General features: G+C 45.9%; 1 non-coding gene across 1 annotated transcript; it reads right to left on the bottom strand.

Annotated features, from left to right (window-relative positions):
- Positions 1–10,771: 10,771 nt before the first annotated feature.
- Positions 10,772–10,844, bottom strand: trnar-ccu. The gene has a single exon. It is a non-coding gene; the product is annotated as a tRNA-Arg (tRNA).
- Positions 10,845–11,298: the final 454 nt, after the last annotated feature.

Here is an 11,298-nt window from a genome sequence, read left to right as displayed (position 1 = left end):
TGATGCACAGAGGACAGCGAGCCAGGACGGTGATGCACAGAGGATGGCGAGTCAGGACGGTGACACACAGAGGACGGCGAGCCAGGACGGTGACACACAGAGGATGGCGAGCCAGGATGGTGATGCACAGAGGACAGCGAGCCAGGACGGTGATGCACAGAGGATGGCGAGCCAGGACGGTGATGCACAGAGGATGGCGAGCCAGGATGGTGATGCACAGAGGGTGGCGAGCCAGGATGGTGATGCACAGAGGGTGGCGAGTCAGGACGGCGATGCACAGAGGATGGCGAGCCAGGACGGTGATGCACAGAGAATGGCGAGGCAGGACGGTGATGCACAGAGGATGGCGAGCCAGGACGGTGATGCACAGAGGATGGCGAGCCAGGACGGTGATGCACAGAGGACGGCGAGCCAGGACGGTGATGCACAGAGGGTGCGAGCCAGGACCGTGATGCACAGAGGATGGCGAGCCAGGACGGTGATGCACAGAGAATGGCGAGCCAGGATGGTGCTGCACAGAGGACAGCGAGCCAGGACGGTGATGCACAGAGGACAGCGAGCCAGGACGGTGATGCACAGAGGATGGCGAGCCAGGACGGTGATGCACAGAGGATGGCGAGGCAGGACGGTGATGCACTGAGGACGCGAGCCAGGACAGTGACGCACAGAGGACAGTGACGCACAGAGGACAGCGAGCCAGGACAGTGACACACAGAGGATGGCGAGGCAGGACGGTGATGCACAGAGGACGCGAGCCAGGACAGTGACACACAGAGGATGGCGAGCCAGGACAGTGATGCACAGAGAATGGCGAGTCAGGACAGTGACGTACAGAGGACAGCGAGCCAGGACAGTGACGTACAGAGGACGGACAGGCAGATGACAGACAGAGTGGACAGTGCCCCTCAGATGGGGGCAACACAAAGAACATCGGCCCAGGGCTCAACACAGGAGCCCCCAGACTTTGGGTCCAATGAGGACATAGACTTGGCGTCACTGCAGTCACCCACACCCCACACCATCGCAGAGACTTGCACCTCGGTTGGGCATCTTAGTGATGAGGCTTCTGGGAGACAGACTGGTGTGCACCACACAGCCGTACCGGTATGTCAGGTGGAGGTAGGCGCAGCCGAGGGGCTGGACGGCCTGAGAACAGACCAGCCCCAGCAACCAGCTGCCACCCAGACAGTTCCCGGGTTCCTGGACCTTCCAGTCCCACCCATAGATCCGATGCAGTTAGAAGCCCAGCGACTAGACAATGGGGTGACGGCCAGCTTCCAGCAACTGCAGACGCTTGGCTGACGATTTTTATTTGTTGGTGTGAACAGCGCCAGCGTGACCGGACTTCGGTATATCATGGCCGCAGAGTCCACGGGACCCCGGAGAATCGCAGGACTTGCCCCCTCTACCGATTCTCCAGACGGTGACGCACCATTCACGATGACGCTGTTCTGGCCGGTTGAGAGAATGGCGGAACGGCGTCGGACCGGCGTCGCGTAAAAAATCGGCGCGATTGCCGATTCTCTGACCCGGCGTGGTCTGAGAGAATCCCACCCCGTGTCTTCCACTGTGCTGACTGATCTGGGGTTGAGCTTAGAGTAACAATTCTGAGCAAAGTGGTTTTTCCTTTGCATCTGGAACAAAACTTGCCAAACGCTGGACACTGCCTTAATTTGTGCCTTTGACCACATCTTTTACACAAAAATACTTCATCCTGATCTTTAACCTTTTGTTGGTGTGTGAGGAGCTGCAGGAACTTTCTTGCCTATTTTTTAAGTTTCCCGTCTTTTTGGAAAAAGGGCGGTAACCGGAGTGCTTTGCTCTAAGAAGACGCCGTCATTACTGAGAAACATTTTAGAATGCTGTGCTGCTGGATCGTGAGCCTGACAAATCTCAACTGTTTGTTCCAAAGATACTCCCAATTCCCTCAGCAACCGTTCCCTCAGCTTATTTTCATTCACACCAAACACAATTTGGCCCCGAATCATGGAAGATTCCACTGAAGAAAATTACAGGTTTTAGCTTTTAACTTTAAACTCTAAATCAGTGATAAATTGATCTATTCTATCTTCTATAAACATGATCTAAACACAGAACACTCATCAATGTCATTCTTTCTCGGGTTGCAATCTGCATCAAATCTTCAAATTACTTTATTAAAATTTTTACTATCGTCATCATTTGCAAATTTAAACATATTGAACACAGCAATTGCTTAGAACCCTGCCGCTGTTAGGAGCATCACCACCCTACGTGAATCTGATCAATCTCCAAAATTTGCTGCATTAAGAAACAGATTAACTTGCTGTTTAAACACACACCAGTTGTTGAACCCATTACCATGAAATCTGAGACTCACTGGTGGCTTCAACGATTCCATGTTGTTCATTCTGGCAGCCTGAGAAATCTTCAAATCTCTGTGGACCTTGTGACAGGTTGATAGATTTTTATTTAGTGTTTAATACCATCCAGCCCTGGTACAATGTAATGTTCATGTCAGATGGCCTGATTTATATTACAAGAACACTTGTTGCTAAAGCTATCGATGATTTATTAACATCAACTGTGGGTCGACTATATACAAAATAACAGATGAATGACAGTATGATCATGCACAAGCAACCTCTCTCTTCCAGCCCTCCAGTCAGTCTCCTGACTCTAACATTCACATATGTACTAATGAAACTCCTAGTGGTCAGTCGGTGAATTACGACACGTGCATGATATCACTCCACATGGGTTGGCATGGTGGTGCCATCACCGTTTTCCCCCCAGTTGCCCCCCAGCATCCCCCTCACCTTCCCATGGCGGCCTACCCCTATTGAGGGTTCGCCACCCTCAGCTGAGGTTCCCCATCCCCTGCAGAGCACAGGGGCAGCAAGCCCAGTGGCCCTGGGTACTTTTCCTGGGAGCAAAGATGGCTACTCACCTCCTCAGCTCCCCACAGAAGCTATTCTGCTAGGTTCAGGCTTTTAGAAAGGAGTACTAATCGGCGTCAGTGCGAGCACTCGCTGGGGAGGCCACTGAGCGACAGGAGGATGTTGAGTTGTATGGAAATGGGGCTCTCGTTAATTGTATGGAAATGGGGCTTAAGTTGTGATCATTGGTTTCTCACCACGCAAAGTCAAGATCCCAATTTTCCCTACGGGAGCCGGCCGGTTGCATTGAAAACGCCTGGCACGGATCTCGTTTTTGGCCTCTCCCACTATTCATCGGCCTCGTTTTGCTTGAGCGAGAACGTAATGAGGCCACAAGATCGCAACCAAATTCTTCTCAGCTGCTATCTTACAGATTTATTAAATAGTTAAATATATATCCACTGGTATTTAACTTCTCTGTTCAGGGAAGCAGGTCTTTCCTGTCCACTCCTCATGATTTTCACAGTAACTCCATTGCAGTGTTAGTGTCAGCCAACTTGTGACAATAATAAAGGTTAGCATGATGATTATTTATTATTAAATGTTTGCGTCTGTTCCTGTGTCTACAATCCCTAAATAAATCTCCTATAACCACTGTGATAACTAGCACTGGACATACACTATTTGGATGACTTTTTTCCCTGTGCTGATTGAGGAGTATGAGCTCCCCCACGAGAGGCAGGGCAGCTTACCCGCATTTGTACAAAAGGTCAGCCAGTCTGGAACCGACTGACAGGAGAGGGAACCTGGTGAGGATCTACCGTTACTCATGTATATAATTGTTGTAAAACAAGTGTTATTTTCTTTTGCTCACTTTGGACCTGCCGAGCCTTATTAAACTGGCGACGGGGGTAAGCCTGAGCTGTTGACATATCCAGCTGAGCCACCTCCCCACGTTGATTTCCTTTTCTTCTAGACCACCCTGCAAATTTGGGTGATTAACGATGTCTCTATTTGGGTATTTGAATCTCTTTGAACCCGGTATGGAAACCTGGAAATAGTACGCAGTGCGAATGGAGTACTTCTTCAGAGCCAACAATATCACCGTAAATGAGCGTCAGACTGTAATATTGCTGACAGCGTGTGGAGCACGGATGCTTGCAGTGATCTGGGCCTCACGTTTTTTTGAAGTTTTAGTTTATGTTTGTATTGGCCATTTCTTTGTACATTTTTGACTTTTTACCCTACATTTTGGTTGGTTGATTGTTTGTGACATTGTTATTGTTATTATGTAAAACCTCAATAAATATACTTTAAAAATAAAAGGTGTCAGTCAGATCCATTCATATGATCATTACTGGGACCTTTAGAATTGATACTGAGGGGCCTCACGGTAGCATGGTGGTTAGCATCAATGCTTCACAGCTCCAGGGTCCCAGGTTTGATTCCTGGCTGGGTCACTGTCTGTGTGGAGTCTGCACGTCCTCCCCGTGTGTGCGTGGGTTTCCTCCGGGTGCTCTGGTTTCCTCCCACAATCCAGTCCAAAGATGTGTGGGTTAGGTGGATTGGCCATGCTAAATTGCCCGTAGTGTAAGGTTAATGGGGGGGTTATGTGGGTTTAAGTAGGGTGATCATTGCTCGGCACAACATCGAGGGCCGAAGGGCCTGTTCTGTGCTGTACTGTTCTATGTTCTATGATACAGTGAGGATGTGTTTGAAAAGAAAGGGCTGACCCACAAATACATCAAACCTTCCACTTAATATGTGGAGTGAAAGGGCAAAGAGCAAACTTACCTTTACAGCCCCAGTGGCCTAATGGATAAGGCACTGGCGTACAGAGTCAGGGATTTGTGGGTTCAAGTCCTATCTGGGGTGAGGTGTTCTTTAGGTTTGAAACAACCACTGATTGAATTTCAATAATAAGTAGCAAGTGGGCAGCTCTTTGCAGGGAACTGCTTAAGTTTCCAGTAGATTGAATCATAGAACCTTTGGTTACATTTGGGGTTGTTCAGTCTGTGGTGCTTTTAAATGAGTTATCCAGCCTAATCCCACAATCCAGTTCCTGTTCCACTGCTCTTGTGGCTTTGGCACTTAGCGGGTTGTATTTCCTGCCGATGGCATGGGGTTGCCCACAATAGCAAAACCCCATTTGCCACCTGGCAGGATGGAGGATCCCACTGCTGCTAGGTGTGTGCTGCCCAGGTGTAGCACAGAGAATCCCGCCCCAAATATTCACCCTGATATGTTAAAATGTGATCAGGAGTTCTAACTCTCTCACCCTTTCAGACTTCCTCCCCACCTCCCCTTTTACCCCCTTTGTGTCGAAGTAAGTTGTCCTCAGCTCCCTTCTGACCCTTTAACCAAATAGTTAAATATATATCTACTGATATTTAACTTGCCTGTTCAGTGAAGAAGGTCCTTCTTATCCACTACATCTAGGCTCCTCATACTTTTGACACAGCAATTAAATCTCAAAATGAACTGGTTGGTTCTATTCCTGTACATACAATCCCCAAATAATGTTCCATTATCTGTTCCAAAGAAAACAACCCAAGGTTATCCAACCTCTCAGCATGGCTAAAATTCTCCATTCCTGGCTCCATCCTTCACTTTGGGTTCTCACTGCTCCAAACTATTTTGCCAATGTGAAAATACCCAGATCTACCGGGACAGATGACAGATGGGTGGCACGGTAGCACAGTGGTTAGCACTGTTGCCAGGGTCCCAGGTTTGATTCCCTGTTTGGGTCATTGTCTGTGTGGAGTCTGCACGTTCTCCCGGTTTCTGCGTGGTTTCCTCCGGGTGCTCTGGTTTTCTCCCACAAGTCCTCAAAGACGTGTTGTTAGATGAATTGGACATTTGGAATTCTCCCTCTGTGAACCCGAACAGGCGTCGGAGTGTGGCAACTAGGGGATTTTCACAGTAATTTCATTGGTTAATGGTAGCCTACATGTGACAATAATAAAGATTATTTTTATTAAGAATTACAAATTTCAAAGATAACAGCAGTTTATATGCTGTGATGAATATTGCTATGGGTCAGGGTTTAGAGAACCCCAGAGTGTATCATGGAGTTCACCTGACCCACAACTTTTAATAGATTGTGGTATGGGGAGCACACGGCTCACTTTGCAGGTGTGGTACAGCAGAAAAGGACAAGTATTTTTAAAAACAAAACAATGTTTATTCTATGAACGCAAGTTAACCTTTTTTAAAACAAACTGAACATCTTAGCAATCATTAATTCAAATACACCCCAAAGAATACAACACTAAGTAACCTTGTAAGCTGTCCTTTTAACATCCAAAAGACTTAACAAACCTACAAACAGGAGCACATTAGGTTTACATTCAATACTAAGACCGTTGACAATTCTGGGTTCACCAAATGATCCATAGATAGTCTTTGGATGGCAGAGATCAACATTACAGCTCTTTGTTTAAACTTCAGATGCAGCACACTGAAAAACACAGACACACCCAAGCTTTTTCTCAAACTGAAACCAGAAGTAGAACTCAGCTCCACCCCCACTCTGACATCACTCCAGTAACATGAGCAGCTGCATTTCGTAAAGGTACATTTCTTAAATACGTATTTCTTAAAGGTACTCTCACATGGCAATATAGAAATTGATATATTTTATATTCTGTTGCTGTAATAGCATTCAAACCTCTAGTTTAAAATACTTACAGGCAGTATGTCTGCTAAAGCTGTAATTAAGGTGTCATAAAAGATAGGGTAATTCTTGTTTCTGACCATTTACTTGGTTACAGATATAGGGCTTATGCAATTGCTGGATATTCCCTGAAGAATAGATAATTTATGAGGGATTGCATTTAGTTGAAACAAAGCAGGTCGTAGAACTTAGTGAGATATAGTGAGAACTTCCAGTGAACCAGAGGACACAACCGGAGTGAGACACATCAAAGAGTGAGTTTAGGAGGTGGGAATTTGAAGCTAGGTTGGAATTCGAGGCTGGGGGGGGGGGGGGGGGGGGAGGAGGTGCGTTTTATCCCTTGATTTGTTTCCAGTGAGTAGCCTTGCCCTGCTGCAGGTGACTACAAGGGAAAGAGCTGATTGATGAGTAGCAGGTATGTCCTTCATCTCGGGAGTGGAGCTGAGTGGGAGAAATCCGGAGGGCATTCTGGGAAGGTAAGCGGTATTTGCGACTGTGTCTCTGGGTTTTCAAATTGTGGGGGCGGGTGAAAACTGAGAAATGATGTCACGGTAAAGTTGTGGCCTGATTGGCTGGTAGGGACTCTGTCAAACTTAAAAAAAAAACATTGAAAAACTAATTTAAACTAATTAATTAGCGAGGTAGAGGAGGAACTAAACCTGAGAGCAGAGATTAGTATTTAGCATTTAATTTTATAGTAAAAATCTAGTGCCAGGGCCATATAGTTATTTGTAATTTAATCAACAATGATTAAAGTCTTTATTTTAAATTAATTAACTAGTGCATAAATGTCACTCAGCGGGGTGCAGTGCTCTAACTGAAATATGGGAGATTCGTGACGCTTCCAGCGTTCCGGTCGACTACACCTGCAGGAAATGTAACCAATGGCAGCTCCTCACAGACCGATTGGATTCATTGAGGAACATGCAGGTGTCGGAAAGCATCACAGATAGGAGTTACATGGATAGAATTTACAGTGCAGAAGGCCCATCGAGTCTGCACCGGCTCTTGGAAAGAGCACACTACCCCCCCTACCCAAGGTCACCACCTCCACCTCCACCCTATCCCCATAACTCAGTAACCCCACCCAACACTAAGGGCAATTTTGGACACTAAGGGTAATTTATCATGGCCAATCCACCTAACCCACACATCTTTGGACTGTGGGAGGAAACCGGAGCACCCGGAGGAAACCCACGCACACACGGGGAGGATGTGCAGACTCCGCACAGACAGTGACCCAAGCCGGAATCGAACCTGGGACCCTAGAGCTGTGAAGTGATTGTGCTATCCACAATGCTACCGTGCTGCCCTATATTTATAGAGTTATAGAGATGTGGTCACACCCAAGATGCAGACAGTCAGTGCAGAAATTCCCTGTGGCTTTCCGCCTTCTAACAAGTATACCTTTAGGCAGTAAGCTAAAAGCAGGGCCTCTAGAATTGTAATCTCAGGATTACTCCCTGTGCCACATGCCAGTGAGGCTAGAAATGGAAGGATAATGCAGCTAAACACGTGGCTAAACTGATGGTTTTAAACTGATTATGTTTTAAACTAATGTGGCAGGGCAATGGGAACCAGATTAGGAAGTTAGAGGCAGCAACTAAAGCCAGTAAGGTACTAGATAATAAACTCGTTGTGACTAAGGGGAAGAGTAGACAGGGAAGAGATGACGACGCAAAGGGACATGTGGTCTGAGGTGCATTTGTTTTAATGCGAGAAGTGCAGCAGGTAAGGCAGATAAACTTAGGGCTTGGATCAGTACCTGGGAATATGATGTTGTTGGTATTACTGAGACTTGGTTGAGGGAAGGGCAAGATTGGCAACTAAATATCCCAGGGTATAGATGCTTCAGGAGGGATTGAGAAGGAGATAAAAGGGGTGTAGGAGTTGCATTACAGGTCAGAGATGATATCGCCCCTCATAATCTTGTAGATCTCTATTAGGTCACCCCTCAACCTCTGTCGTTCTAATGAAAACAGTCCGAGTCCATTCAGCCTCTCCACATAGCTAACACACTCCAGGCTGGTGAACCACCTCTGCACCCTCTCCAAAGCTTCCATATCCTTCTGGTAGTGTGGCAACCAGAATTGTTCACGATATTCCAAATGCGGCCTTTCCAAGGTTCTATACAACTGTAGCATGACTTGCCAGTTTTTATACTCGATGCACTGTCTAATGAAGGCAGGCATTCCATATGCTTTCTTGACAAACTTGTCCACTTGTGTTGCCACCTTCAAAGATCTGTGGACATGCACGCCCAGATCTCTCTGACTTTCTATATTTCTAAGAGTTTTGCCATTTAAGATATATTTCCCCTCTATGTTAGACCTACCAAAATGCATTAACTCGCATTTGTCCGGATTAAACTCCATTTACCATTTCTCTGCCCAAGTCTCCAACCTATCTATGCCTTGCTGTATCTTCTGACAATCCTCAACTCTATCTGCCACTCGACCAACCTTGGTGTCATCCACAAACTTACTAATCAGACTGGCTACATTTTCCTCCAAATCGTTTATGTACACTACAAACAACAGAGGCCCCAGCACAGGTCCCTGTGGAACACAACTAGTCACAAACTTCCATTCAGAAAAACGCCCTTCTACTGCTACCCTTTGCCTTCTGTGACCGAGCCAGTTCTGTATCCATCTTACCACCTCACCTCTGATCCCATGTGACATAACCTTTTATACCAGTCTGCCATGAGGCACCTTGTCAAAGGCTTTACTGCAGTCCATCTAAACACCATCCACCACCCTCCCCTCATCAATTATCTTTGTCACCTCCTCAAATAACTCAATCAATTTGGTGAGGCATGACCTTCCCTTCACAAAACCATGCTGGCTATCGCTTATGAGTCCATTTGTTTCCAAATGGGTATAAATCCTGTCCCTGAGAATTCTCTCCAATAATTTACCGACAACCGATGTCTATAGTTTCCAGGATTATCCCTGCTACCTTTCATAAACAGTGGTACCACAGTAGCTATTCTCCAGTTCTCTGGGATCTCACCTGTAGCCAATGAGGATGCAAATATGTCAGTCAAGGCCACAGCAATTTCCTCTCTTGCTTCCCTCAGTATTCTGTGGTTAATCCAATCCACCCAGGAAATGTATCTATCTTAATACCTTTTAAAAGACCAGATACCTCCTCCTTTTCAATGTTAACATGATCTTGACTGTCCACACACCCTATCCAAGAATCAACTTCCCCAAAGTTCCTTTCTTTGGTGAACACGAATGCAAAGTACTCATTTAGTATCTCACCCATTTCCTTTCGCTCAACACAGAGATTCCCCCCACTGTCCTTAAGTGGTCCAATCCATTGCCTGGCAACCCTCTTGCTTTTTACATATGAATAAAAAGCTTTGGGATTCACCTTAATCCTACTGGCCAAGGATTTTTCATGACCCCTCCTAGCCCTCCTAATATCCCGTTTCAGTACTTTCCGACTTTCTTCATACTCCTCAAGGGTTTCGTCTGTCCCCACCCTTCTAGTCTGTGCAAAACTCTCCTATTTCTTTTTGATGAGATTCACAATATCCTTCATTTTCCAAGGCACCCTAAACATTCCATGCTTATCCTTCGTTCTCTGAGGAACTTGACTTTCCTGAATCCGAATGAACTGTCGCTTGAAAGACTCCCACATGTCCGATGTTGATTTCCTATTCAACAGCCGCACCCAATCCAAATTCTTCAATTCCTGTCTAATGTTTACCTTTCCCCAGTATCTTCATCCCTGTCCAAAACTACCCAAAAACATATGGAATTGTGGTCACTGCCCCACATTCAACTTTATCGGTCAACTCTTGCCCACTCCACCAACTTGTCTATGACAATTTGAGGTTCAATCAGAGAGTCAGGAGCTCAAAAGGATATCAGGAGAAGGGGCAGGCAGCATCTTCCAGTTTGGAGGAAGACTGTGTGTGTATTACATCCCGTCATGTGATAATGTGAGCATGCATGTGATGTGATTGGCTGTCGACATCTCAAAATAGCAACTGTGCCTGAGGTGTTGGATGAACTGGTGACAGGAATTAAAGGGACAGTATTTGGGTTGAAACGTGCAGGTGGCATTACTGCCTGAATGTGAGGATGACACACAGTTTAGTACAAACGTTGTATTGGATTGTGCCAATGAAAAAGATGTGAGAGAAAATGTTGCTGCAGATTAATCCAACATGTGGAAGGAAATCTAAATAACAGTGTTCAATATAGAAGCTTCGAAGCTGCTCCACCCCAGATGGGACTTGAACCCACAATCCCTGGCTTAGGAGGCCAGTGCCTTATCCATTAGGCCACTGGGGCTGTGCTGATGTGTTTGCTGCAGCTTGTGACATAGCCCTTTGTCTCTAGACCAATCGATTCATTATGGAACGAAAGGTCAGTTCCGATTAACAATCGCTGCTAAATTTGAAGGTATTTTGTGGATCAGCCCTTTCTTTTCACTCACAACTATATTCTATCAATTCCAAAGCTCTCGACAATGATGTAACAGGATGTGATTGTCTCTTGTACATTGGAAATTGGTCCAGACGAATCGACTTAATCGCTTATTGTCGGCGGGTGATAATGGGAATGTTTATAGAAATGGTAATTCGATACAAATTTAACAGTCACTTGGGAAAATGCAGGTTTGTTGAGAAAAATCATCATGGTTTTGTTTTGTGAAATCCTGTTTAAATAGTTTAGTTTAGATTTTGATGGTGTGCAAAGAACTGTCAGGAGGATAATGTGGTTGATGTGGTGCACATGAATTTGC

Source organism: Scyliorhinus canicula, chromosome 7 (genome assembly GCF_902713615.1).
Source record: "Scyliorhinus canicula chromosome 7, sScyCan1.1, whole genome shotgun sequence".
Classification (NCBI taxonomy): domain Eukaryota; kingdom Metazoa; phylum Chordata; class Chondrichthyes; order Carcharhiniformes; family Scyliorhinidae; genus Scyliorhinus; species Scyliorhinus canicula.
This window is presented reverse-complemented; position numbering and strand designations above follow the sequence as displayed.